Genomic DNA, 27,533 nt, shown 5'->3' on the forward strand with positions numbered 1-27,533 from the left:
TAACTCTAGTGAATTATACATTTCTCTCATGATGAATGTTCTATGAGGGAAAGATTCTGTGAATACATTATCCATTTTCTCAAAAAGAATGAGTATTAAGCCAAAAGAGTAGCATGTGTATTCTGGGAAAATAGTTTCTAAAGTCAATAATTTATTCTTCTTTCATTATCAAGCTCAGATCCCTCCAAACTTGAAAAAACAAAAAATGTAAATCAAATTTACTTTCACCTTATGTATGGCCCTCATTCCTCTTCTTCTCGGGTATCTCAGAAGGACTGGCCTACATTTATAGTCTCCTTTTTTTTTTTTTTTTACTTTTCATTCATTCCTCAGCCATTAAGATTTGGCTTTCATTCTTAAAACTCTGCAAAATTGGTCCTAACTTCTTGCCATTAAATTTAATGGTCATATTTAATGACCACCTTACTCAACCTCTTAACATTATTCAATAATATTTGATATCTCCTTTCTTCTGGAAAACCTCTCTTTCCATTGGCATCCATGACATCAGAACCTTCTGGTTTTCCTACTGTTTCCAGATTACTCTTTCTCTGACCATTTTACTGGCTCATCAACCTCTGGCTATACTTAGGTCCTCAAAGTCCAGTCCTAATTTTCCTTATTTGTTTCTAAATTCTTTCCTTGGGAGTATTATCCCACATGCATGGGTTCTATAACCAACCAGATGCCAATAAATTTTAAATGTATATCACCATTCCAGATCTGACCCTTGTATCCAACTGCTTCTTCATTATCTCTACTCAGGTATCTCAAAAGCACCTTTAAGGTAAAGAGTCCAAAATTTAACAAGTGATCTTCCCCTAAGTTTTCCCTCCTCCAGAATTCCCACTTTAGTCAAGAACATCGTTATCCATTTGCACAAGTTAAAAATCTGAGAATACTTCTATCTCCTTTTGCTTCACTTCCTCCTTCCCAGCCCCACTATCATACTTAACACTATGTTCTGTTAATATTGCAATCTAGAATCTGACTTCTCCTCTGTATATCCTCCACTCCCAATCCAACTTCAAGCCACCTTCATCTCAATACTATACTGTAAAAGCCCCCTAATGAGTCTCCATGCAACCACTGTTGCTCAACACACTCCAATTCATTTTTTATACTGTATGCGAAAAACATGTTTTTCAAACCCTGCATCTCACCCTATTACTTCTATACTTAAAAACCTTCAGTGGTGGCTTAGTCACCTATATCTTTATCACTTTTGGCCATTCTCTCTAAATTTGTCTGTCCCAACAAACTTACCTTTTTTCATTTCCCACTTCGAGGACTGCACATGCCTGCCACACCATCTCTAATCAGCACCTTCACCTTATTACCTTTTCTGCTTTATCTGGATTGTAACTCAAATGACATTCCTCAGGGAAGAATTTCCTTATGTCCATGATTAGATTCTCCTGTCATAACCTCTCAAGCATCCTACATTTTTTTAAAAAAATAATACTGATAACTGTGTGTTCCATGAGAAACTGAGGTGTTTTTCATCTTTGCATTTTCAAATGGTATAATAGGCCAAATACATGGTAGTCACTCCAAAAGCACTTGATGTATAACTAAATGAATGAATGAAGCACCATTACAGCATCCCAGATGGTTTCTGCTAAAGTATTAGTGTTGAGATATGATAAGAACCTTGTGGTATATGTGAGGAGTATAACCTTATAGATTTCCATATTTATCTTTCTTAATCGTATTTACTTGCATTTGCACAGTTTCTAAATCACACACTGATTTTTTTAACTAGAGTTGAAAATTCAGCCCATGATGTGAAAAATCAAGCTGTGCTCTCTCTACTTAGCATCATCACCAAACCACAAATTCTGCAATTAGAAGTGAAACTTTGTATGTGATGCGTGAGAATATCCAGCTTGTTTATCCATAGTTTTATTGCCTCTATAGATCTTTTGGGAGTAAAAACAGTCTTTGCATTTATAATATAAGTAACTGACACAAAAATACACTGCAAGCAGAAAGAGGAAAAAAGTTCCATCTTTGCATGACTCATAGTTAAACCTACAGTTTACATAACCATCAGGCAAGATTTTTAATTACCTATCCAAATTTGTTTATTTTTTCCTCTTGACTATCTGATGAATGCCAGTCAACAATTGCTAATTAACTTACCTTCTAAAATATGTATATATGTATATGAACTCTCCAGAGTCCTGGAGTTTTAGGATGGTTGTACCAATAAGCAAAAGATAGAGACTGAATGTAACTTGGATTATATATGAGAAGAACGACATTTTGGATCAATAAGACCCTAAATACAATTTAAAAATCTTGAATTCCAGGTTCTTGGAATTTCAGTCATCAACCAGTTAGATCATAAGATATCCATATTTTTTTTTTACTGGATAAAGTCAATAGAATTATTCAAAGAGCTGGATGTGTCTTCAGAAGTTCCAGATGTTGCAGTGATATAAAAGTCCAGCACTGTCAAAACTGTGGAGTATCCTAGGTCCGAGCTTTGAAGCCATTTTGCTATCACTTTGATGCCAACACAAAGAGCTTAAGAATTTTCACTTTATCTTCTTTCCCTTGTACCCTTCATTCTGCCTTCAGTAAGATGCAGGGGATTGGAAAAAATGGCCTCAAGTAAACTGATGGTATGTCTTTGTTTCACATTTGGGCCTGAGTTCTCAGACTCTTAGAACTATTTCATATGTTTCTGTATAGTAGAATTCTGACAGGGAGTATGATTATTTTGTGGGAACAAGTCATATGCTATTGGTGGGAGTGTGTGTGTATGTTTGACCGAGCAGTCATAGACCTGAGAGCTAAGTATCTGCCCTGGAAAGAAGCCAGCTGTAGGTCATGCTTTGTAGGGGGCTTATATAGTGGGAATCAGAAAGAAAAATGGGCGCCTGTGGAAATCTTTAAGTTTGGCATCTAGGGTGCAGGAATATCTTACAGCTGAAGGCATAATCTGGTTTTCTGCTCTACCAGCCCATCTACATCTCCCTAGGATACCACCTGGGTTTTATCACCAAGAAGCACATAGCACTGCTACTGTTCTGCCATGCTATAGGCTCCCCTTGTAAGAATAGGTATAGACAGGTAATTCAAGGCACAAACTCCTTTCTGTGATTGGGCTTGGAGGAGGCAAATAAAAAAGGTATGTACTGAAGTCTAAAGTTAACTCATAAATTTATGTAAAAATGAAACCAAATGATAAAGGTGGTATATGTGTTGGCCTTAAAATGGTTCCAGTGGAGTTTTCTCAATGGAAAGTTCTTCCTTCTAGCATCACAATCACCTCAGGGGTAATTTTAGAGCAATAAGTGGATGTTGTCTCACAAATGTCCACAGTTTAAGGTACTTTTAAAATCAACCTGTAAAACATCATAGGGTTATCCACAAATGACTACATTTATTGATACTTACCCATAGTCATAGTCACATATTGGACTTTCATTTTTCTCTCCATATTAAGTAATAAATTTCCATGTAATACTGTGAACTTTCTACCTCAGAGCTAGGAACAAATTTTCTTGATTCCTTAGCAGGAAGACTGATGCTTTGAAGATAATAGGCACTGCTATTCATTACCTATTAGAAGAAAGAATGAATAAGGCACCATTATTAAGGGGGCATTTAATACTTTTTTGGTGGTTATATTGAATCAGTCTTGTCTACATACTGAAAATGTTTAACCTCTGCTCAGTGAATGTGAAATAAAGAAATAAGCAAAACTAGCCAAACAACTGCTTGAATTGACTGATTTTATATCAGTTTGATTAAGCAGTTCATTTGTCTCCAGCTGTATAGGTGTTGGGCTGAGACAGTTTAAATTAAATTCAAATTCTGACCACCAGCTATGGGGCAAATCAAAATCACAGTATAGCTGAAATTTACAAACTAGACACTGGGGATTATGCTATTTTCTGATGCATAATAGTAAACGTGCATATAGTATCACTCATCCCCAAATTCATAAGATAAAACGTTTTTCATAAAGACCAGAATGTCCTTTTGTGTATTTCAGTTTTTATAGGATCTGGGTGGCTTGTGGCTCATACTGAGGACTGTGGCTCGTGGTCAGCCATAAAAATAAGAGGATTCTGGCCACCGACTTAATGAGAAGCTCAGGTCAGAACTGAATTTAGTAACCTGGCTACCTTTTGATGACAGATTTTATTTTACATTTGTCAGTTTATTCAGCGTCCTGAAATGTTCTTGTTTGTTTTATGCCACATTGTGTCCTTGTGGAGTTGGGATATTATCATGATTTCCTTAAGAATTCTGGAATCGGAATCACTAGGAAGTATGATAGAATTAGGATAAAAGTTGACTCCCTGGGCTTCCCTGGTGGTGCAGTGGTTGAGAATCTGCCTGCCAATGCAGGAGACACGGGTTTGAGCCCTGGTCTGGGAAGATCCCACATGCCACGGCGCGACTAGGCCCGTGAGCCACAATTGCTGAGCCTGCGCGTCTGGAGCCTGTGCTCCGCAACAAGAGAGGCCGCGATAGTGAGAGGCCTGCGCACTGTGATGAAGAGTGGCCCCCACTTGCCGCAACTAGAGAAAGCCCTCGCAGAGAAATGAAGACCCAACACAGCCATAAATAAATAAAATTAAAAAAAAAAAAAAAAAAGCAAAACAAAACAAAAAAACCAAAAAAAAAAAAAAAAAAAAAAGTTGACTCCCTGTCTTTCAAAGGTTTCCCAAAATCCTGAGATGATTTTATTTTCTTTGGTGAAATCACCTCTGAGATTATATCTGAGACATTAGATAAGGCTGGCATTAAGCAATGTCCTGAGTATTTAAGCTTATACATGTACATGCAAATCCATTTGTTAGGAAGCGATCTGACTTAAATGATCTGCAACCACCTCATGTTCATTCAGGACACAAAAGGTACAGCCGGCATTTTCTATTCTTTTCTCAGATAGCCTAGGCAGAAGAAACGCTAGTGTCACTGAGAGGCTAAATGTTTTATGACCAATTTGTTTATACTATAACTATTACATTTGTGTTTATTACCTTCACAACCCACTGCTGAGTATTGCGGAGGATTCGATATATAGAGAGGTAAGACTTCCAACCTCAAACAGAGAAGTCTAGCAGATAAGTCTTGCCCACAAATAGCTATAAAGCAATTCAATGCGTGTTAAGTGCTAAAAGAAAAGTAGGACAAAGTGCCAAAGTGATTCCATGGTGGGATTAAAAAAAAAACCCAACTAATACACTTTGGAAACAAGTCTGTTGGATCCTACACACACACACACACACACACACACACACACACACACATATGTATAACTGATGCTCTCTAAAGCTATTATTCTGTAGAATACTATTCTAGAATGTTCTTAGGTGTGTTGTTGGTCATGAAATACTTCTGTTAAAAACGTTTAGAAAATGCTAAATTGTGTATAAGGAGACCACTTATTCTCCCATCCTCATGTTTTTACTAGAGAGTATTGTAAAAGATAACTGAATAGAATACCACCCCCCTTCCCCCCACCCCTCTCTCTCTGCCTCTCTGGTGTCTGTTTCCCCTTGCTTTGCTTTCCCCCTGTGAACCTGGCATTTATTGATACAAGTTTTTCAGATGATTAGCTGACTACATCAAGGGGCAAATAGGCAATGCTGACTTTGCGAAGCAGCTTTGAGGTCTAGATATGTTTTTGAATCCAGAGAAAAGCTGTGCACTCTTCTTTAGGAGTTATCGAATGTCCACTAATAAACTGACACTTGGACCCTCATTTAACTCCCGTATCTGTACTCTGTTAGAACCCAGAGGAGAGCAGGAGTAATCAATTGACACTTCAAATCATGACTAGGCTAATCAAGTTAAACAGCTTTCTTTGTTGCAGGACTCTCTAGGTCTAGTGTTAGGATAACGTATATTTAGAATATTTAAGTAAGGTATTGGGTTGACCAAAAAATTTGTTCGGGATTTTCTGTAAGATGTTATGAAAAACCTGAATGAACTTTTTGGCCAACCCAATAGTTAGTATATAGTGTTAACTGAAAAAAGTGTGCAACCTAAAGGTTGAGAATTATGTTTTATTTGGTGGACTTTACTGAGGATTTAAGCCCAAGAGTCACTCAGAGACTGGTCCAAAGAGGTAAGGGAAGAGCCATAATATATAGGAGTTTTTGGAAAAACAAACAAACAAGAAAATATAGTCAGAACATCAGAATATTACTGCTATTTAAAGAAAACCAGACATCTCAAGTTAATGAATTTAGTACTGTTCTATGTATGGGAAGGTGCAAGGGTCTGGGCTCATTGAAATTAATCCTTTGATATGCACCTTAACTATTTAGGGCCAGTATCCTGTTTTTCTCTATCCTGAACCCCTCAGGGAACACTGTTGGGGGTGGCTGCATTGGCTGATGCCTTGATGACCTCAACATCCTTTGTTTACTGAAATGGCAGGTGACATTCTCTGTCTACAACAGTATTTCCTAAATCTGGGGATTTTCCATAAATCAACTTGGAGTAACTAGTAAAAAATACTCCAGAGCTATAATAATAGCTACTATTTACTAGGCACATACTAAGTTCCAGAAACTGTGTTAAATTTTTGGTAATATAACTCATTTGATTCTTAAAATAGTCCAGCAAAATAAGCATTGTTATATAATCATTTTGCAGATAACGAGTTAGTCTGAGAAGCTAAGTAACTTGCCCAAAGTTAGAAAGCAAGTAAGTGCCAGAGTGGTAATTCAAACACAGATCTTTCATATTCCAGGATTCTCTGAACCACTACATTATAACCTGGAATATATTTGGGAAATATTTGTGCATAAGGATACATGTCTTCTTTGGGTTATCTTTCAATTATATGAAATTTCCATAGGGATGTTAAAAATGGTAGAAAATGCTGAGAGTTTGGCTGAATTCTTGCTTTACGTTTCATATGCATTAGGACAAAAATTAAGCTTCCACAAAAAAATATAAGTCTGGTAGCTAGAAAAGGATATCTATTCCTTCTTTTCATTATTGGTAGTAGTATTACCTATTCAACTCCACAGGCAAGAAGAAAAAATAGAGGGGAATATTTTCACATTGATTTCTATGTTCCAGTCAAGATTTAGACATATCCACCAAGAAGATATAACTGAACAGTGTTTTAAGAGGTTGATTACAAGAAGGATCAATGATAATTTAGAGTGAGTAATGTATTCCATGGAAACAGCATAAAATACAAAACTAATTCTGAACCCTGGCATTCTAGGTCTGCTGTTGCGATTGACTTTTATTTTGAAAATCACTTACTGATTTAGTCGCTGTTCCAATATTTATGAAATGAGGAGACATTCTCAACCTTGCAAGTTCCCCAAGTGCAGCAATGTACTATGCTCAGCTAGGGAGAGGAAAACAATGTTCTTTGTTCCACATTACTGATTCACCAGGGGCAGCAAGTGCCTGGCAAGACAAAGAAAACTATAGCAGTGGGTTTACCATTTACACAAGATCTCAGAGAGATTCTTCAATGCACTGGAAACCAGAACTTGGAACAGCGTACTGAGGGCCATCAAAGAGTAAAGATTATCATGTAACAGTTAAGATTAAATTGCCAGATAAACATACCTGCTTCCTCAAACTGCTTTGCAGTAATGGCAACTTTGTGCATAATTTTGGTGAATGGACACAAGTTGAGGGCTTTAGGAAAGGTTTTGACTTTCTTGATTGAGGTGCTGCCCCTCCCATCTTCTTCCTGTCTTGAATGTGGAAATGATGTGTGGAGTGTATCAGCCATGCTGCCATCATGAGGCAGAAAGCTTGTGGATAAAAGCCAAGGAAAGACAGAAAGGGACTGGTACTTGATGGTGTCACTGAACCACTAAACAAGCCCTGGATCACTTGTCCCTGGATTTTTTTGCATGAGTAATGAGGCACAAATGTTATTATCTAGTTTAAATCATCATTAGTCAGGTTTTCTGTTACATGTTACCAAACACGTTTCTACCTTTATATGTTGGGAGACATCTCTTCATGGTCTCTGTCATTTCTGCAAGCAGAGACACTGACTGCTTTGTTCCAGACTATCTTTTCAAGGATGCTTTAATAGCATATAGCCTTGGAAAATAAACACAGTAAATCCTCCCATAGCAAAGGGAGGTTTGTTTACGGTTCAGTGTAATAAAGATAATGCTTCCTTTTGGAACAAAGTTCAAATACTGTCCATTATAAAAGGTTCAGGTTTTTTAAGCTTGAGGTTCCTTTCTTATAACAAAACCCACTATGTGTGTAGGTGTTACCTGCTGTATAGTTCAGGCTGCTGTAACCAAATACAGTAGACTGGGTGGCTTAAACAACAGACATTTATTTCTCACATTTATAGAGGCTGAGAGCTCCAAGAACAAGGTGCCGTCAGATTCAGTATCTTAGGAGGAGGGCCCTCTGCCGCATTTACAAATGGCTGCCTTCCTTCTTTATCCTCACATCTCACATGGTGGAGAGGGAGGGAGAGAGCTTTGGTTTCTTTCTTTTCTTATTAGGGCACTAATCCCATCATGGGAGTTCCACTCTCATGACTCCGTCTAAACCTAATTACTTCCAAAGGCCCCACCTCTGAATACTGTCACTTTGGGGATTAGGGCTTCAAGATAAGAATTCTGAGGAGCCACAAACATTCAGCCCATAGCCCTTGGCCCTATTCATATGGCTCCACAGGACTTGAGGTTAGGACAGCTGGTGAAAATGCTAATACCTTAACTACTGCTATTGTTGTGAGTAAAAAGTACTTTGTCAAAGACCCAGGAGTCTTGTATCTTCTGCTTGCATCCATGAAAGTGTGGCAGTATTACTTGTTAGCTTGCAAGTAGGGTTAAACATCAGACTGAGCAATTCTCAACAAAATGATTTTTTTCCTTCCAGTTTTATTGAGATATAGCTGACATACAGCACTGTATAAGCTTCAGGTGTACAGCATAATGATTTGACTTACATATATTATGAGAGGATTACCACAATGAGTTTAGTGAATATCCATCATTGCATATAGATACAAAATAAAAGAAACAGGAAAAAAATTCTTTGTGTTGATAACTCCTAGGATTTGCTCTCAACAACTTTCATATATATGTGTATATATAATATATATAAAACATACAACAGTGTTAATTATATTAATTATGTTGTACATTACATTCCTAGTACTTATTTACCTTATAATGGGAAGTTTGACTACCTTCATCCACTTCTGCCTTCCCCTACCTCTTGCCTCTGATAAACACAAATCTGATCTCTTTCTGTGAGATAGTTTGGTTTTATTTTTGGAAGTATAATTGACCTACAACACTATGTTCCTAGTGCACAACATTAGTGATTCCATATTTCTATACATTACAAAATGATCACCACAATAGATGAGTCTATTTACCATGTGTTACCCTGCAAAGATATGACCACCTTACTGACTATATTCCCCACTCTGCATCATTCCCAGGACTCATTTATTTTACAACTAGAAGTTTGTACCTCTTAATCTCCCTTACCTATTTCACTCATCTGCCACCCCCTGTCCCCTCTGGAAACCACCTCTTTATTTCTGTTTCTATGAATCTGTTTCTGTTATGTTTGCTCATTTTTTTGGCTGTTTAGATTCCACATGTAAGTGAAATCATATAGTATTTGTCTTTCTCTGCCTGACACATTTTACTTAGATAACAATTTCTAGGTCCATCCATGTTGTTGAAAATGGCAATATTTCATTCTTTTTTATTGCTGAATAATATCCCATTATATACAACATCTTCTTTAGCCATTTATCTATTCATGGGCACCTAGGTTTCTCCAATATCCTGGCTATTGTGAATAATGCTGCTATGAACACTGGGGCGCATGTATCTTTAAGAATTAGTGTTTTCATTTTCTTCATATCTATACCCAGGGATATAATTGTTAGATCATATGGTAGTTCTATTTTTAGTTTTCTAGAGAACTTCCATACTGTTTTCCACAGTGGCTGCACCAATTTACATCCCCACCAACAATGTATAAGGGTTCACATTTCTCCACATCCTTATCGACATTTGTTATTTGTGCTCTTTTTAATGACAACCATTCTGACAGGTGTGAGGTGATATCTCGTGGTTTCGATTTGCATTTCTCTGATTTCTCTGATGATTAGAGATGTTGATAATCTTTTCATGTGCATATTGACCATCTGTATGTCTCCTTTCGAAAAACATCTATTCAGGTCTTGTCAATTTTTAATTGGGTTTTTTTTTGATATTGAGTTTTATGAGCTGTTTGTATATTTTGCATATTAATCCCTGACCGGTCATATCATTTGCAAATATTTTCTCCCATTCAGTAGGTTGTCTTTCTGTTTTGTCCATGGTTTCCTTTGCTGTACAAAAGATTTTAAGTTTAATTAGGTCCCACTTGTTTATCTTTTTTTAAAAAAAATAATTAATTTTTGGCTGCGTTGGGTCTTCACTGCTGTGTGCAGGCTTTCTTTAGTTGTGGTGAGTGAGGGCTACTCTTTGTTGCGATGCGTGGGCTTCTCATTACAGTGGCTTCTCTTGTTACAGAGCATGGGCTCTAGGTACACGGGCTTCAGTAGTTGTGGCACACGGGCTCAGTAGTTGTGGCTCATGGGCTTTAGAGTGCAGGCTCAGTAGTTGTGGCGCACAGGCTTAGTTGCTCCACGGCATGTGGGATCTTCCTGGACCAGGGCTCAAACCTGTGTCCCCTGCATTGGCAGGCGGATTCTTAACCACTGCACCACCAGGGAAGACCTCACTTGTTTATTTTTGCTTTTGTTTCCTTCACCTTAGGAGACAGACCCCCCAAAAATATTGCTATGATTTAGGTCAAACAGTATACTGTCTATGTTTTCTTTTAGGAGTTTTATGATTTCTGGTCTTACATCTGTGTTTTTAATCCATTTTGAGTTTATTTTTTATATGGTGTGTGAAAATGTTCTAATGTTGTTCTTTTACACATAGCTGTACAGTTTTCCCAGCACCACTTATTGAAGAGACTGTCTTTTCTCCATTGTATATTCTTGACTCCTTTGTCATAGATTAATTGACCATAAAGTGAGTGGGTTTATTTCTGGGCTCTCAATTCTGTTCCATTGATCTATGTGTCTGTGCCAGTACCATACTGTTTTGATTACTGTAGATTTGTAGTATAGTCTGAAGTCAGCAAATGTGATTCCTCCAGCTCTGTTCTTTTTTCTCAAGATTGTTTTGGCTATTCAGGGTCTTTGGTTTTTCTGTATAAATTTTAAAATTATTCTAGTTCTGTGAAAAGTGCCACTGGTAATTTGATAGGGATTGCATTGAATCTGTAGATTGCCTTTGGTAGTAGAGTCATTTTTAAAATGTTAACTCTTCCAATCCACGAACACAGTATAACAACATCTGTTTGTGTCATCTTCAATTTCTATCACCAGTGTATTATAGTTTTCTAAGTTCAGGTCTTTTACCTCCTTAGGTAGATTTATTCTTAAGTGTTTTATTCTTTTTTTTTTTAAACATCTTTATTGGAGTATAATTGCTTTACAATGGTGTGTTAGTTTCTGCTTTAGTTTTATTCTTTTTGATGTGATTTTAAATGGGATTGTTTCCTTAATTTCTCTTCCTGATAGTTTGTTGTTAGTGTCTAGAAATGCAACAGATTTCTGTATATTAATTTTGTATCCTATAACTTTGCCAAATTCACTCATGAGCTCTAGCAGTTTTTTGTTGGCATCTTTAGGATTTTCTATGTATGGTGTCATGTCATCTGGAAACAGTGACAGTTTTATTTCTTCCTTTCCAATTTGGATTCCTGTTATTTCTTTTTCTTGTGTGGATTACACTGGCTAGGTCTTCCAATACCATGTTGAATAAAAGGGGTGAGAGTAGGCATACTTGTCTTGTTCCTGATTTTAGAGGAAATGCTCTTAGCTTTTCACAATTGATTATGATGTTAGCTGTAGGCTTAATGTATATGGCCTTTATTATGTTGAAGTATATTTCCTCTATGCCCACTTTCTGGAGAGTTTTTTTTTTTATCATAAATGGATATTGAATTTTGTCAAAAGTTATTCTGCATTTATTAGATGATCGTGTGGTTTTTATTCTTTAATTTGTTAAAGTGGCTTATCACAATGATTGATTTGCAGATATTGAACCATCCTTGCATCCCTAGGATAAATCTCACTTGATCATGGTGTATGATCATTTTAATGTATTGCTGGATTCAGTTTGCTAATATTTTGCTGAGGATTTTTGCACCTATGTTCATCAGTGATATTGGCCTATAATTTTCTTTTTTTGTGATATCTTCATCTGGTTTTGCTGTCAAGGTGATGCTGGCCTCATAGAATGAGTTGGAAAGCATTCTTTCCTCTGAATTTTTTTGAATTGTTGAGAAGGCTGGGTGTTAACTCTTCTAAATATTTGGTAGAATTCACCTCTGAAGCCATTTGGTCCTGGATTTTTGTTTGTTGGGAGTTTATAAATTACTCATTCAATTTCGTTACTGGTAATTGATCTGTTCATAGTTTTTATTTCTTTCTGGCTCAGTCATGGGAGATTGTACATTTTTAGGAATTTGTCCATTTTTTCTAGATTGTCCATTTTATTGGCCTATAGTTATTCATAGTAGTTTCTTATGATTTTTTTTGTATTTATGTGGTGTCAGTTGAAACTTCTTTTTCATTTCTGATTTTACTGATTTTGGGGCCCCTCTCTTTTTTTTCTTGATGAATCTGGCTAAAAGTTTACAATTTTGTTTATCTTTTTAAAGAACCAGCTCTAAATTTCATTGATCATTTCTATTTTTTTCTTTTTAATCTCTATTTCATTTATTTCTGCCCTGATCTTTATTATTTCTTTCCTTCTACTAACTTTGGGTTTTGTCCATTCTTTTTGTAATTCCTTTTTGGTGTAAGGTTAGGTTGTTTGAGATTTTTCTTGTTTCCTAAAGTAAGCTCAATCACTTTAAACTTGCCTCGTAGAACTGCTTTTGTTGTGCCCATAGATTTTGGATCATTGTTTTTTGTTTTCATTTGTCTCCAGGTATTTTTTAATTTCTTCTTTGATTTCTTCAGTGATCCATTGGTTGTTTAGTAGCATATTGTTTAGTCTCCACGGGTTTGTGGTTTTGCAGTTATTTTTCTTGTAGTTGATTTCTAGTCTCATAGCATTGTGGTAACAAAAGATATTTTATATGCTTTCAATTTCCTTAAATTTACTGAGGCTTGCTTTGTGGTCTTGCATGTGATCTGTCCTGGAGCATGTTTTGTGTGCACTTGAAAAGAATGTGTGTTCTACTGCTTTTGGTTGGAATGCTCTCTTTATATCAAGTGCGTTTGGTCTAATATGTCATTTACGGCCAGCGTTTCCTTATAAATTTTCTGTCTGGATGATCTGTACTTTGATGCAAGTTAAAGTCCTCTACTACTATTGTGTTACTTTCAAGTTCTCCCTTTATGTCTATTAATATTTGTTTTCTGTATTTAGGTGGTCCTATTTTGGGTACATATACATTTACATTTTTATATAATCTTGGATTGATATCTTGATTATTATATAATATCCTTCTTTGTCTCTGGTAACAGTTTTTGTTTTAAAATCTATTTTGTCTGATAAAAGTATTGCTACCCTGGCTTTCTTTTGATTTCCATTTTCATGGAATACCTTTTTCCATCCCTTCACTTTCAGTCTGTGTATATCCTTAGGTATGAAGTGAGTGTCTTGTAGGCAGCATATATACAGGTCTTGTTTTTGTATCCATTCAGCCACACTATGTCTTTTGATTGGAGTAGTTAATCCATTTCCATTTAAAGTAATTATTCATATGTATGTGCTTATTGCCACTTTAATTGCTTTTGGTTTGTTTTTGTAGTTTTTTTTTTTTTTTATTCCTTTCTTTTTTGGTTCTCTTCCTTTGTAATTTGTTGACTATCTTTAGTGTTATGTTTGAATTCCTTTGTGTGTGTGTGTGTGTGTGTGTGTGTGTATCTATTTTAGATTTTTTATTTGTGGTTACCATGAGGTTTATATATAGCAGTCTCTATATATATGTGGTTATTTTAAGCTGCTGATTTCTTAATTTCAAATGAATTTTAACAGCTAAGCATTTTTACTCCCATCCTTTCATAATTACTGTTTTTCATATCAAATTTTCGTCTATTTGTTTTCTGTATTCCTTAACTGCTTATTGTGGATTTAGATCATTTTACTACTTTTGTCTTTTAACCTTCCTACCAGCTTTGTGTACATGGTTGATATAATACCTTTAGTGTATGTTTGCCTTTACTGATGAGCTTTTTCCTTTCTTAATTTTCATGTTCTAGCTGTTGCCTTTCTTTCTTCACTTAGAGAAGTCCATTTAAAATTTCTTGTAAAGCTGGTTTGGTGGTGCTGAACTTTTTTCGTTTTTGCCTGTCTATAAAACTTTTGATTTTTCCATCAAATCTGAATGATAGCCTTGCCTGGTAAAGTGTACTTTGTTGTAGGTTTTTCCCTTTCATCACTTCAAATATATCATGCCATAGTCTTCTGGCCTGCAGAGTTTCTGCTGAAAAGTCAGCTGATAACCTTATGGGAGTTCCCTTGTATGTAACTTGTTGCTTTTCCTTTGTTGCTTTTAATATTCTCTCTTTGTAATTAAAATGGAAACAATTAAAGATAATGTGTCTTTGCATGGTCCTCTTTGGGTTGATCCTGTTTGGGACTCTACATGGTCCTGGACTTTGATGTCTTTTCCTTTCCCAGGTTAGGAAAGTTTTCAGCCATTGTGTCTTCAAATATGTTCTCTGCCCCTTTCTCTCTCTCTTCTCCTTCTGGGACACCTATAATATGAATGTTAGTATGCATGATGTCCTGCAGGTTTCTTAAACTGTCCTTATTCCTTTTTATTCTTTTTTATGTTCAGCATCAGTGATTTTGACTACTCTGTCTTCCAGCTTGCTGATTCATTCCTCCATATCATATAGTCTATGTTGATTCCTCCTAGTGTATTTTTTTAATTGGGGTATAGTTTTTTTACAATGTTGTGTTCTTCTAGTGTATTTTTCATTTCAGTTATTGTATTCTTTATTTGTGTTTTCTTGTTGTTTATATTTTCTAACTCTTTGTTTAAAAAATTCTAACTTCTATCTTCTACTCTGTTCATTCATTCTTCTCCTGATTATTTTGGTCATCTTTATGATTATTACCCTGAACTCTTTCTCTGGTAGATTGCCTGTCTCCACTTCATTTAGTTCTCTTTTGGGGCTTTATCTTGTTCCCTCATTTGGAACATATTCCTTTGTCACCTCATTTTGCCTAACTTGCTGATTTTATTTTGATGTATCTGGTAGGTTGGTTATGTTTCCCAGCCTTGAGGAAGTGGCCTTTTGTAGGAGATACCCTATGAATCCTAGAAGTGCACTCTCCTCTGGTCACCTGAGCTATATGCTCCAGGGGTGCCCCCTCTGTGGGCTGTTGATCCTTCTGTTGTGGCAGGCTGACAGGTGTGGCAGCCCCCAGTCTGGTTGGTTGCTAAGCCCTTCTTTTGTGGAGGCTGCTGGCTGCTTGTAGGAGAGGCCAAGTCACAAGGCAGCTGGCTGTGGAACCCTGGGAGTCCTTGGGGCTACTGCTGGCTCACTGGTGGGCAGAGTCAGGGTCCAGGAGATTTCAATACTATGTTGAATAAAAGGGGTGAGAATAGGTATCCTTGTCTTATTCCTGATCTTAGAGGAAAGGCTTTCAGTTTTTCACCATTGAGTATGATGTTGGCTATAGGTTTGTCATAAACGGCCTTTACTATGTTAAGATATGTTCCCTCTATACCCACTTTGTTGAGAATTTTTATCATAAATGGATGTTGACAAATTGATTTTGAATGGAGTAGTCAAAATCAGTACGCATGTGAATCCCATAGATAAGTATTATTGTACTCCCTACATACAAACTAAAATGCTGATTAAATTATGGCCAGTATTTATTAAAGAAAACAAACAAAAATTCTAATCAACTTGGTATTTGTAAAAACTAACAGTGCAATATACCTATGTATAATTTTAATTGGTTGTATATTCAGCAATGCAGAGTGGAACTGCAAAATTGAAGAGAATGTCCTAGAAAAATTAAAAACGGTTTTATAGTCAGTGAAAAGAAAAACAGTATTAATTTTGCAGAAAATTATATCTATATTGTCATGGATGATCTTGAGATGCATCTAGAATGTAGTGAAAGGGATCAGAGAACAATATATATGGAAGACTGAATATGGGAAATAAAAAATAACAATAACTGATGTCCCAGGAGTGAACAGAATGAGAATTCCAGTATGATAATACTATTCCTTTAATTCTAATAAAACTTTCTGAAATGGAAAAAGACCTGAATTTGAATATCAAAATGACCCATGACTTATGAGGAAAAAAAAGAAGAGCAGTTAGATGAGATTAAAAAGTAAAGAACAAATAATACAAGAATATAGAGAGAATAAGTATATTTTACGTTGAAAAAACAAATCAGACTGTTGTTAGCTATTTGTTTCACAGTATTGAATGCCAGAATACCACAAGCAAAAATAACTGAAACAACTTAAGTGCATACAAATAGAGAATCAGACAAGTAAATTATTTTATATCGATGATAAGATAACTTGTGACAGTTAAAGTAATAATAAAACACTAGTATACTAATACAGACAATTGTGGAAAATGTCCATGAATTAATTTAAACTAAAGTGTTTCAATCTGTATGTTTATTTCTCTCTGTGTTTCATTCTGTACATTTTCTTCAGGTCTATATTCTTATTTTTAATTTCCTACAGCTGTGCCTAAGCTAGTGTTTGATCTATCTACTGAGATTCTAACTTCAATAATTTTGTTTTTCAATTGTAGAAGTTAATTTGGGTTATTCAAATGTTATACATTCAGACTTTGCTTTTTTGTTTGCTGAGTTTGCTTTGTTTGTAAATGAGCTAGTTCAAACACAAAAGGGTAGATATAAACAATCTACAGAAGAAAAAGATAAGAACAACTGTGAAACAAAAAAATCATCTAAAATATTGATGCTTTGCTTTAAATTGTTGTTAAAAACAAAAATAGCCTTTAATATCATTTTTCCACTTCTTTCATTTTACTAAGACTTTTGAGGCTTCAGAAAGATCAAATTTTACGACCAAGGCACATAGGTAATTAGTGACAGAAATTATATTAGAACTTTGTTCTTTTGATTCTCAGTTTAAATTCTTTCATAACTTCAGCAGGAGTGTACAGAGCACTGTAATGTTTTAGGATGCTCAATGTACTTTGAATACGTGTAATAATACAATGTAAAAAAGGACAGTGTTTGGGACTTCCCTGTGGTCCAGTGGTTAAGACTCTGTGCTTCCAATGCAGGGGGTCTGGGTTTGATCCCTGGTCGAGGAACTAGTATTCCACATGCTGTGTGGCATGGCAAAAAAAAAAAAAAAAGAACAATGTTTCAGTGTTATCTAAATTTGACCTACTTAAACCTAGCACACTAGCAAAAATAAGCATTCATTAAACACCCATTAATATTTACTTTACAGCACTTACAGAAAAATTGAGAAGATATGTGCTTTTTACAAAGCTAACTAGAGATGTCTAAATTCATAACTTTATTTTGGGTTTAAATATTTCCATTGCTCAGTCAGAAAAGCTTGAAGGTATCCCATTGATGTATTTTTTTAAAACCCATTGAGGTTTTTAATAATGGCTGTTTCATATATATTAACCCAATATCTAGTGCCTAGTCTGGCAGATATCAAGTCTTCAATACATATTGAATAAATTAGTGATTTCTTGAAGGAAAGACAGAAAACTATTATTCATGTCTTGACAGTAATTAGATAAATGGACACCTCAGGAACACTTTTTCATCCTCAGTTTCTACATCTGTAAAATTACATATTTGGACAAGGTCATGGATCCCAAATAGTTTTTAATTTGTTCACTAATTCTGATTGAGAATAGTTTCATGACACTGACTTTGTGATAATGAATATGTTGGTGTGTCTAGGCTCAGCTAGGAAAAGCATCATGTTCAGTTAGTGACATGTGTCATGTGCACAGGATAAGAGGTCATATATGAACCACACATTTTCCTACATATTAGGGGGTACATCAAAGGCATTACTACCCATTTCATAAGTGGACCAACTGTTCTGTTTCAGAGGTCATTTTTAGCTCTGATTGTCAATAATTTGGGGGTCCTCTTATTCTCCTCCTTTTCTCTTGTTCTTTCTAATACAACAACACATTGCTAGCTCCAGTTCACCAAAATGTACTAATCTATAATAAACAATAACTTTTACACCCTTTATTGGGAGTTTAAAAAGTAGCTTAAGGGGTATGTGGAGGAAATAGATGGTCAGTTGGAGTACTTTATTTAGTTCACTGATTCTCAAAATTTTCTACCCCATAGTATAATACAAACAAAAGAGAATGAAATGCTTGAGGACCAAGTCTGTTTTTTCCTACAGATTCCTCAGCTATTCAGGGAAATTACATCTATTACCTGAAAATAAAATCTTTGACTTTTTGTTTTTTAGCTCCAGAAAAATAAATTATTTTATTATTCAAACGGGGCTCATTTCTACTGTTTTCAATATATTTGAAAATAAATTTGTGAATTCTAAAAAAAGAAAAAAGAAAGAAATGGAAATTTGAACCTTAGTTCTTCATAGTATCTTAGAGCTGATGGAGACCTGTAAAGCATCATTTTATCAATGCATCCTCCCTGTCGTCATAACTGCTGTATTTCTCAGTACCTAGCCCAGCGCTGGGCATGCATTAGGTGCTCAAAGGGCAAATACAGCTATTGCTTGAATGAATGAATCAACCTGCTCTTGGTCATCTACAGGTGGTACTTCAGAGACAAGAGCACACTTTGGTTGGAAGGGGAGAGGGGAGCATGCCTCCTCATCCCTCTCCTGAAAAGCTCAATTAATATATGGATTGAAAGTTAACTCTTCCTTCAAAGTACAACTAAAATAACGCCTCCTTTTTGAAGTCTTCTTTAATACATCTGAGATGTAATAAATCATCATTTCTCTATGTTCCTGTAACAGTTTTCTATCTTTTCTTATTCCATCGTGACTGCTTTGTATTATAGACAGTTGTTTACAAACTCCTAATTCTAAATTTTAAATTAATTGAGGGCGATGATTGGGTCCTACTCATTTTGTTAAATCTTAGAAGAATAATAAGAAAATATTGTTTTTTAATTAATGAAGAGACTTGAAGTTCAGTGATGGTCCAGTTAGAGTCCCCTAAATTGGTCAGAGGTGGAGATGAATCAGGGAAGGAAAGTGGAGACTCTGAAGTAGGTAACTATAGCACCCAAACCGCTTTCCTTCCGAGAGACCTCTGAAGCAATTTCTTCATTCAAACTGGAGTAGCAAAGAAAGTCAACACATTTCACATTTTTCTCCGAAAGTTTTTCACTTCAGAAAAGAAAATATGGGTTATTCCTACTATGACTGATCTAATCAAAAATAGATTTTGTTTGATTTTTAAAGTGTGTGGGAGTGATGCTTAGAATCATTAAATAAATACTGATTCTGAATGCAAATTTAGAGATAGAGTGATTGAATATTAAAGGTAGGATGGATTCTGGAGATGACCCAAGCCAATTTAGTGATTTTCTAAGTGGGAAACTTAATATCCAGAAAGATTTAGAGATTTGTCTGACAACAGAAATAAACAGCCCTGAACATGTAAGAAACTGACATAAGCTCATCTGGGAAGTTTTCGAAGCTAAAGCGACTTTTCTAGAAATGATGGGCAAATTTATCAGCTTTTCCAAGATGAGAAATCATATTTCAAAAATTCCTAAGTCATGTATAAATGCAGGTGCAAACACTCAGGAGATCAAGGAAAAAATAAGTCTTTATTTTGAAAATATCTCTGCAGCCTGAAAATGAGAATAGAAGCTTTTCCTCAGGCAAAGGGAAGAATTCTAACTCCTGGAGAGCTAGTAAGAGCCTCAGAAGGCAATGATAATAGACATTCCAAATTCTGTGGAACTTGAAGGCCCCTCTAGCATTTGTGGACACTTAACTTATATTAAAAAATGTAATTCAGGGTTTCCTAAATTTTTATCTTTCCCTGCTTTCCTTTCTTCTATCTCCTTTACCTTATGATATTTATAAACATATGCTAAAGCATGCATTTCCAGTCTCTACTAGGTAAATAAAGATTTTTTCCACATTCTTAATTTAAAACATGGAAAAAACAACCACCTTTTCTTTTAAAAATTGTTAAATTAAGTTTCCTTTGGCTTGCATATAACATTTGATTAATTTTTTTCTTTCTGTGTGTCAGAACATTTGTAGAAAGGGAAGTTTTCCACCCTACATTAAAAAGGTTTTTAAAACAGGACAAATGTAAGCTTAATTTCAAGTTGGCTGCGATTTCTGTAAACTCTCTCTTGTTTGTTTCATTTATAAGGACCTTGTGAAAATTTGCTTAAAGGTGCAGGAGACTGGGCGTCAGGAGAAGCACTTGGTAGAGACAAACCAGTATTAAACTTAAGCAATATGGATCGATTTTTTTCCTTTACAATAAAAAGTCTGCTTGGAAATTGCTTGCTATGACATGGACTTTAAGACTTTGGATTCCATCTGAAGGACTTGATTGGAGAAATTAGAATGATCTCAGTACAAGACTTCTTTGCTTATAACTTGCTTCTTAAGTTAGATAACACTTTATTCTCACAGTTTTGCACTACTTTTCAAGGACTGAACATTCCAGCCTCCAGGTGTTTGTCATCATTTGCACCCCTTTTTTCTAATTCTGATATATATCATGGTGAGATTGCACCCCAGTGGATCTGCTTTATCACACTTTAGGTGAAAAAAGATAGTCCTGAGAATTTTCACTAGTTGAAACTTAACTGTCAGTTAAATATTTTTCTAGCCTAAATTATGCAAAACCCAGATGATCTTCAGACCTAAATATGGTTTATTACAGGTTTGTATTCCCTATTGGTGTTCATTGCTTCTGCCATAATTGCTTTCCCTGCTGGAGTTATGGGTTTGAATCATGGTCATAATACCTAGTTATTTACAGAAATGAAGATAAAGTAGGAGAGGCTGATCATTTAAAAAGAAGAACCAGTAATTAGGCTATAGAAAAGCTGGATTGTTTATTGAGAAATTTTTGCCCAAATAAGAACTCAAAAGTTATTTATCTTTAAATTTTTATTTATTCCCCTCCTATTAAAAAAAAAGCAACAGCAACAACATGCTCAGAACACTAACTCTTCCTAGCTATGCACTGTTTTAATAATTTACTTCATACAGCTCTAATTCCTATAGAGAACTCAGGACTGTGCAGTTATCATTGAATTAGCTTGTATAATTTATAATAAAACAAACAGACTTCATAAGGCTGTTTACTTCTTCACAACTAAAAGGGAAAAAAAATTGTCCTACAAAGTTCATCGTTCTGTGATTTATATTGATTTCTTCTTTTCCTTCTCTTGCAGTTTCCTTCCTGGTTCGTCTACTATAATACATCCCCCATGGTCATGGTTTCAAATCGCACAATTATTTTATTGTAGTTTGAATCAAATTCAGGGTAAAAGTTATATAGATTTTTGATATTAAAAATATGTAAATGAGATAGTATCATTCATATTATATATTGAGGCATTTCAGGAACAAAGAGGTCAAATACTTGGTTGAAAGTCAGTGAGTCAGTTATAGCATCTCTCATTACTCAATTAGCTTAGCCCAGTTTGAAAATGTAGTGCCATTTATGCATGTTCTCTTTGTTTGATGCACTTTCAGTTGGTTAGCACTTTCCAGGCCTTCTAATCTGGAGTTACTCTCCTTTCTTATTAGGTCTTCAACTTTCATATAAAAGTCGGATTCATACATTCATTCTAGGAGTAAATACTTTTTATTCGATAAATAATGTTGAGCTCAGCTACGTGCCAGGCATTCTGCCAGGTACTCAGGATTCAAAGATGAGCAAAACAGATTTGATCCGACCAAGAGCTGCCATCTGGTCATTTGTCTCTTTGTTTAATGTCTGAATCCTCCATGAGACTGTAAGCTTCATGGGGTCAGATGTCTTTTTTGTGTACCGTTGTATGTCCTCTGGCCAGCAGAGTGGTGCTATAATATTAACTGAATGAAAGAGGAGAGTAGTAGTACGTGTTTAAGTAAGACAATTTTGGCTGTGGAGAGGGGAGGGAAGAGGGAGAATTTGACACTCAAGGCACTGCTAGCATCAGTCTTGGCAGTGCTCTGCTGCCAAAGGGAGTGGAAAGGTCCAGGCAGAAGAAAGACGGAAACCCCCAGCAATGTGAAGGCCTGAGAGAACTGTCTCAGAAAAACATCCATTGCCAAACACGTAAGCAATAGTTACAGGAAGCTGGCTTGTTTAGAGAGCAAAGATCATTTGGAAACAGGTAGGAGAAGAGAGAAGCAACCACAAACCCATTCTTGATGGGGTCAGTTGGAACGCAGTTTTAAGTAAAGAAAAAGCTCTGCTCAGCACATGTATTCCACAACCCAAAGGCTTTAGTAAAAGAGTCTCTTATCCCATACCAAAAGATGAAATGTGCCTGTGTTAAAATGACCAAATTTAAAATTCTCCAATTGAAGTTCTATGAGAACTTTTTCCAAGGTTATACCCTAATGATTAAACAATCTATAAAAATAATGGATGTAAAGAAGATTTGTGTGTGAGTGTGTGTGTATATAGCAAGTGTGGGCTATAATGGAATGACATTAAAATATTATGGTTCTTACATTGTATGCTTTTCCTTTTCCCTCATTCCCACCTGTATTAGAGTTCTCCAGAGAAACAGAATCAATAGGATCCGATGGGTGGGTCTACATGTCTATCAATTTATTTACTTCTTTTAAGGAATTGGCTCATATGATTATGGAAGAATGTCAAGATCTGCAGCTGACAAGCTGAAGACCCAGGAGAGCCAATGGTTAAGTTCCAGTCGGAAGGCAAGAGAAGAGCTGTGTTCCAGCTCAAAGACAGGTAAGTGGAGAGAGCTAATTCTTTCTCCCTTACTCTTAATGTTCTATTCAGGTCAACAGATTCGACGAGGCCCGCCTCCATTGGGGATGACAATCTTCCTTACTCAGTCTCCTGATTCAAATGCTAATCTCACCCAGAAACACCCTCATACACACTTGGAACAATGTTGAACTATCTGGCTCCTGTGGGCCAGTCAAGTTGACATACAATTAACCACCACAAACCTTTTATCTAGAAGTATGTAAGGAAATAACCAAGATACACCCTAATCCTATCATTTTTACAACATAATTTTGCAGTTTTGAATGAATGAAAGTTTTGTAGTCTTTATTATTAGTGCACTGGAACACACTAAAATGTCCGTATGCCATCACCATCAGCTAAGTAAAATACAACAATTCAGCCAACTAACATTTTATAGCTGTGATATCCACAGGAGGTGGTATTTAATGACTCAGTGAACCTGCCAGGAAATAAGAGAGATGTTTAAAATTATAAAGGGTTGCTATTGATTAGATTGAATGTTTGTCAGACTGTTTAGCAAGGTAGACCACTAGTTTATAATATTCAAATTGAGGATATTTGTATATTAATGAACAACATAGCAAAAAGTAGTGATTTCCTTTACTGGAAAGAATCGAGACCTTTTAAAATTAAGCTTTTATGACTTAGGTATGTTCAAATATGTACGTTCCCATTCAAAGCAGCCCCTTTGGAGAAAAACGTACCCAGCTGAACAATGCTGCTGTTGTTCAGAAGAGGTGCATATACCACACAAGGAAATATTTCTGGCTATTTAATTATTTTCTCCCACCTCTGAAACCAGCAGAATTTTTGCATGTAATTTCTTTTCTTACTTGTCTTGGTGCTAGTGATCTTTGGCCATTACTTGATAGAAGGTTCACCCTTAGGATGTCAAAATAATGAGCCACAGCTTTGAAGGTAAACGAAGAGAAGTTCCAAGACAGGACTGAGCAGTAGCAACACGACTGAACTGTATATATGTGCAGCCCCATAACACTAACTTGAAGGCAGGTGGCGGAAAAGAAAGGAAATGGGGATGAGAATCTGAAAATGTTATTTTCAGCTATGCTGCTGACTTCCTGGCAGAATGCATGCTCCTCTTTTCCCTCCTCTCCTCCTCCTCCTTCTCATTGTTTGACACCTGTGTGGTTCCAGCTGAATTAACTCAACTCTACCTCCAAGAGTGTGTTCCGAAGGACTCAAAGGCAGGTGATTCCAATTTCTCTTGTCAGAGTTCTTGTTGAAGAGATTGATAGTTAACCAGTTACCAAGCCTAAGATAACAGGTAATATAGTTTTCGGTTGCTATTTTGTTTTACCAGATTTATTCCATCAGACTAAAGAGAAGGACTTTCACTCTATACTTGGGGGAAAGATAGGACGAAACACATTGCCCAGATTGGGACTGGCAGCTTTGTTGTGTAAGGGCAAATACAAAATAAAAATAAGAAGCTGAAATTTTCCTGTTGAAAATAAGAGAAGTGACTTTTCTCCTTCTTTTCCTGGAGCATTTACCTTAGGAAACTTGTAAGTTCTTTCTCTGCCTGTTTGAAAGTATGTAAATCCTTTTAAAATCCAAATAAGACTTAGGCCAGCTTTGTGACCCCAGAATGTCTTTTTCAAGTACCTGAGAGCCATCTCTTTGAGATGTAATCATCAAGAGAGATAGCATACCTATCTCTCAATTTCTGTGTGAAGGTAAGAGCCTAATTTTGGCAGGGACACTCACTCTAAGTAGCAAAATTACTTCTGGTCATAAAGATATGAGAATTTTACTGTTCCTTTGAATAGTCAATTAGCTAACACAGATGGTCACCCCCATTACCAAGTGAATTTAGGATGAACTATATGTGACAAATTGTGCTGTTCTCTTACTTGACTAGTTATCATTTATCTTGAGAACATGTGTAATGGATTGTATCTGCTTGGCTATATAAAAGGGTGAGATTTCTGTTTGCCTTTGCAATCTCTTAGTGACTCTCTGTGGTGCATGTCACATTCTGGTATAATGCTTATTATATTTCCCCAATAGTTGTGACCATGAGGAAAGCCAATTTGAGGATAAAGCCAACATATGGAGGAAGACAGGGCTAAGAGAAGCACAGAAAAATGGAGCTAGTGCCTTGGCTGAAATATTGCTGAATATTTAGATTTTCTTTAGACTTCTAGTTAAATGAATGAAGACATTCCTTTAAGGACTTAAGCCAGGTGGAATTAGGTGTATTGTTACTCACAACTGAAAGCATTCTGAGCATTTCCCACACATATTTAACCCCTGGGATGAGAATCTAAAATGCCTATGAACATCTGGTAGGACTAGTGTTTTACAGAACACTCTTGAAAAGTCAATTGTCTATTTATTTAACAATTTTAATCATTACAGAGCCTTTCCTTTGAGATATATCATCACTTATTTAACCAGTTTACTCTTTAAGACATTATTTACAGTTTCCACTATTATAATAAATGTACACTTATTTTTTGTTTGGTGCATTTCCATATGCCCATCAGTGACCATGTTCTCAGGATAAATTCCTAGAAATCGATTTATTAGGTTTAAGGGTATACAGACTTTTGTAGCTTATTGAATGTAAATTTTTGAAATATCAGGGAAAAAACTGGACTCTAGTACTAATTCTCATAACTGAATAATTCTTAAGCAGTGTGACTCAATGGCCTAATAAAAAACAATTAGGAATAAATGTCGACTATAGTAACATGATAATATAGATTTTGTTAGAATAAAAACATAAAAGAATGAACAATGGAAAAATAAAGCATCAAATGATCATTTTAGCTCTTCTGTGTATAAGGAAGACCAGGCTTCACTTTTACTGGTGATCCTTCCTGAGAGTAGCACATACTATTTGGCTAATAATATAATCTAATTCATCCACATCTGAGAAATTTTATTTTTACATATTCCTCTCAGAAGGAACTAAAATGAACTAAAATGAACTGGATCAGTGTAATGACAAAAAAAAGAAAAGAAAACAAAAAAAAGCAGAGTTTTGATTCCAGATTAAAAGTAAAAATTGATACTTATACCCATGTCTTCTTAAAATGATGTTCCAGTAATTTCAGTTTGCTTTAACTTAAAAACAATTTTTAAAAAGTGTGTTTCATTGTCTCATTATGACCATAAGTCATATTGGTGTAAACAGGATTCTGTTCCTTGTAGTTTGGGGAATGAATTTTGAAGTTTGAGCACAGCTGTAAGTTAATTATAATCTTTATTGCACTTAACCCATCACGATGTATACTTAAAGTTTGCAAAAATAGACTGAAACATCTTCTCCTGCCAGAATGGGAATTTTTTACATAGTGCCAATTGAGCAGATGTGCTGAACATATGTAGATAGTCAATGGCTAAGAATTTAGTGGCCATCTATAGAAGCAAAGGTATCTTTGTCATGGGGATGTTTGTTAGTCTTTGGTTTTTTTGGTTAGGTCAACCTCTATGCATTTGGTTTTCCTGAGTATATATAATGAGGATACTAAACCACAATTTCTGAGGCCTTTTTTTTTTGTCATTATATTTCCATTTGGTTCAAGTAACCAGAGGAGAGAAATATAAATTCTAACAATGACATACTAGGAAATATTCATATAGAAGATATAATCTGTGCTCAGTATTGAAGAATGTTTAAGGAAGGTTTTAACGGGCAGAGATACCAATGCATAACCCTTCAATGAGGAATAGATGGATGGAACTAACAAACACAAGTGAAAATGCTACTTAAGTTGGGAAAAGACCAAATTATCTATATTTAAGGCTCTTGATACGATTATGGATTATTTTAGTTTAAAGTTTTTCTCAACATTGTTTTCTACTTATTCCACGTAAATTAAGCCACTTAGAACTAGTGATGCTAATTTATTTATTTTGGTGCTGTATCATATTCCATTGTATATATGTACTATGATTTAATTATCTATCCCTTTATTGACAGGTATTTGCATTATTTTCATTTTCCCCTATTACAAACAATGCTAGTGGATGTCTCTGTGCATATATCTTACATGAATATGTGAGAGTATGCTGAGAAATGGAACTGTTGGGCTGTAGGATATGCTTATTTTCAACTTGAGGAGATATTGCCAAATTACCCTCCAAACCCAGTTTATACTCCCACTAGCTGTGTATGAGATTATCATTCCCATATCCTCTTATCATTTGGAATTAATATAATTTTTCCAATATAATGGATTTGAAATGACATCTCATCTTGTTTTGCATTTTCTTTTCTCCACCACTAATGATGTCTGTATCTGTCTTCTTTGTCTTCTTCCTTGAGTTAGCCATACCCATATCCTTTGTCCCTTTTCTATTGGATTATTTATCATATTCTTATTGACTGATAGGGATTATTTGAATTTTTTCTATTGCCTGTAGCACATGTTGGTTGTATTTTTTCAGTTTATTTCTCTTCTTTTAACTTTATGGTCCTTTTTACTGTAGCAGTTTTGTTTTCAAGGAAAACAAACTTTATGGTCCTTTTACTTTTATGGTCCTTTTTACCGTAGCAGTTTTGTTTTCAAGGAAAACCTTCCCT

The 27,533-nt window shown here is 35.5% G+C and overlaps 1 long non-coding RNA gene across 1 annotated transcript in view; it reads right to left on the reverse strand.

Annotated features, from left to right (window-relative positions):
- Positions 1-3,480: 3,480 nt before the first annotated feature.
- Positions 3,481-27,533, reverse strand: part of LOC133089719 (uncharacterized) — a 381,544-nt gene continuing 357,491 nt past the window's right edge. Inside the window, exon 4 of the long non-coding RNA XR_009700734.1 lies at positions 3,481-3,573. This is a non-coding gene — a long non-coding RNA (uncharacterized LOC133089719). The remainder of the gene's footprint in view (positions 3,574-27,533) is intronic.

The sequence above is a fragment of the Eubalaena glacialis genome, chromosome 4 (assembly GCF_028564815.1).
Source record: "Eubalaena glacialis isolate mEubGla1 chromosome 4, mEubGla1.1.hap2.+ XY, whole genome shotgun sequence".
NCBI classification, from domain to species: Eukaryota; Metazoa; Chordata; class Mammalia; order Artiodactyla; family Balaenidae; genus Eubalaena; species Eubalaena glacialis.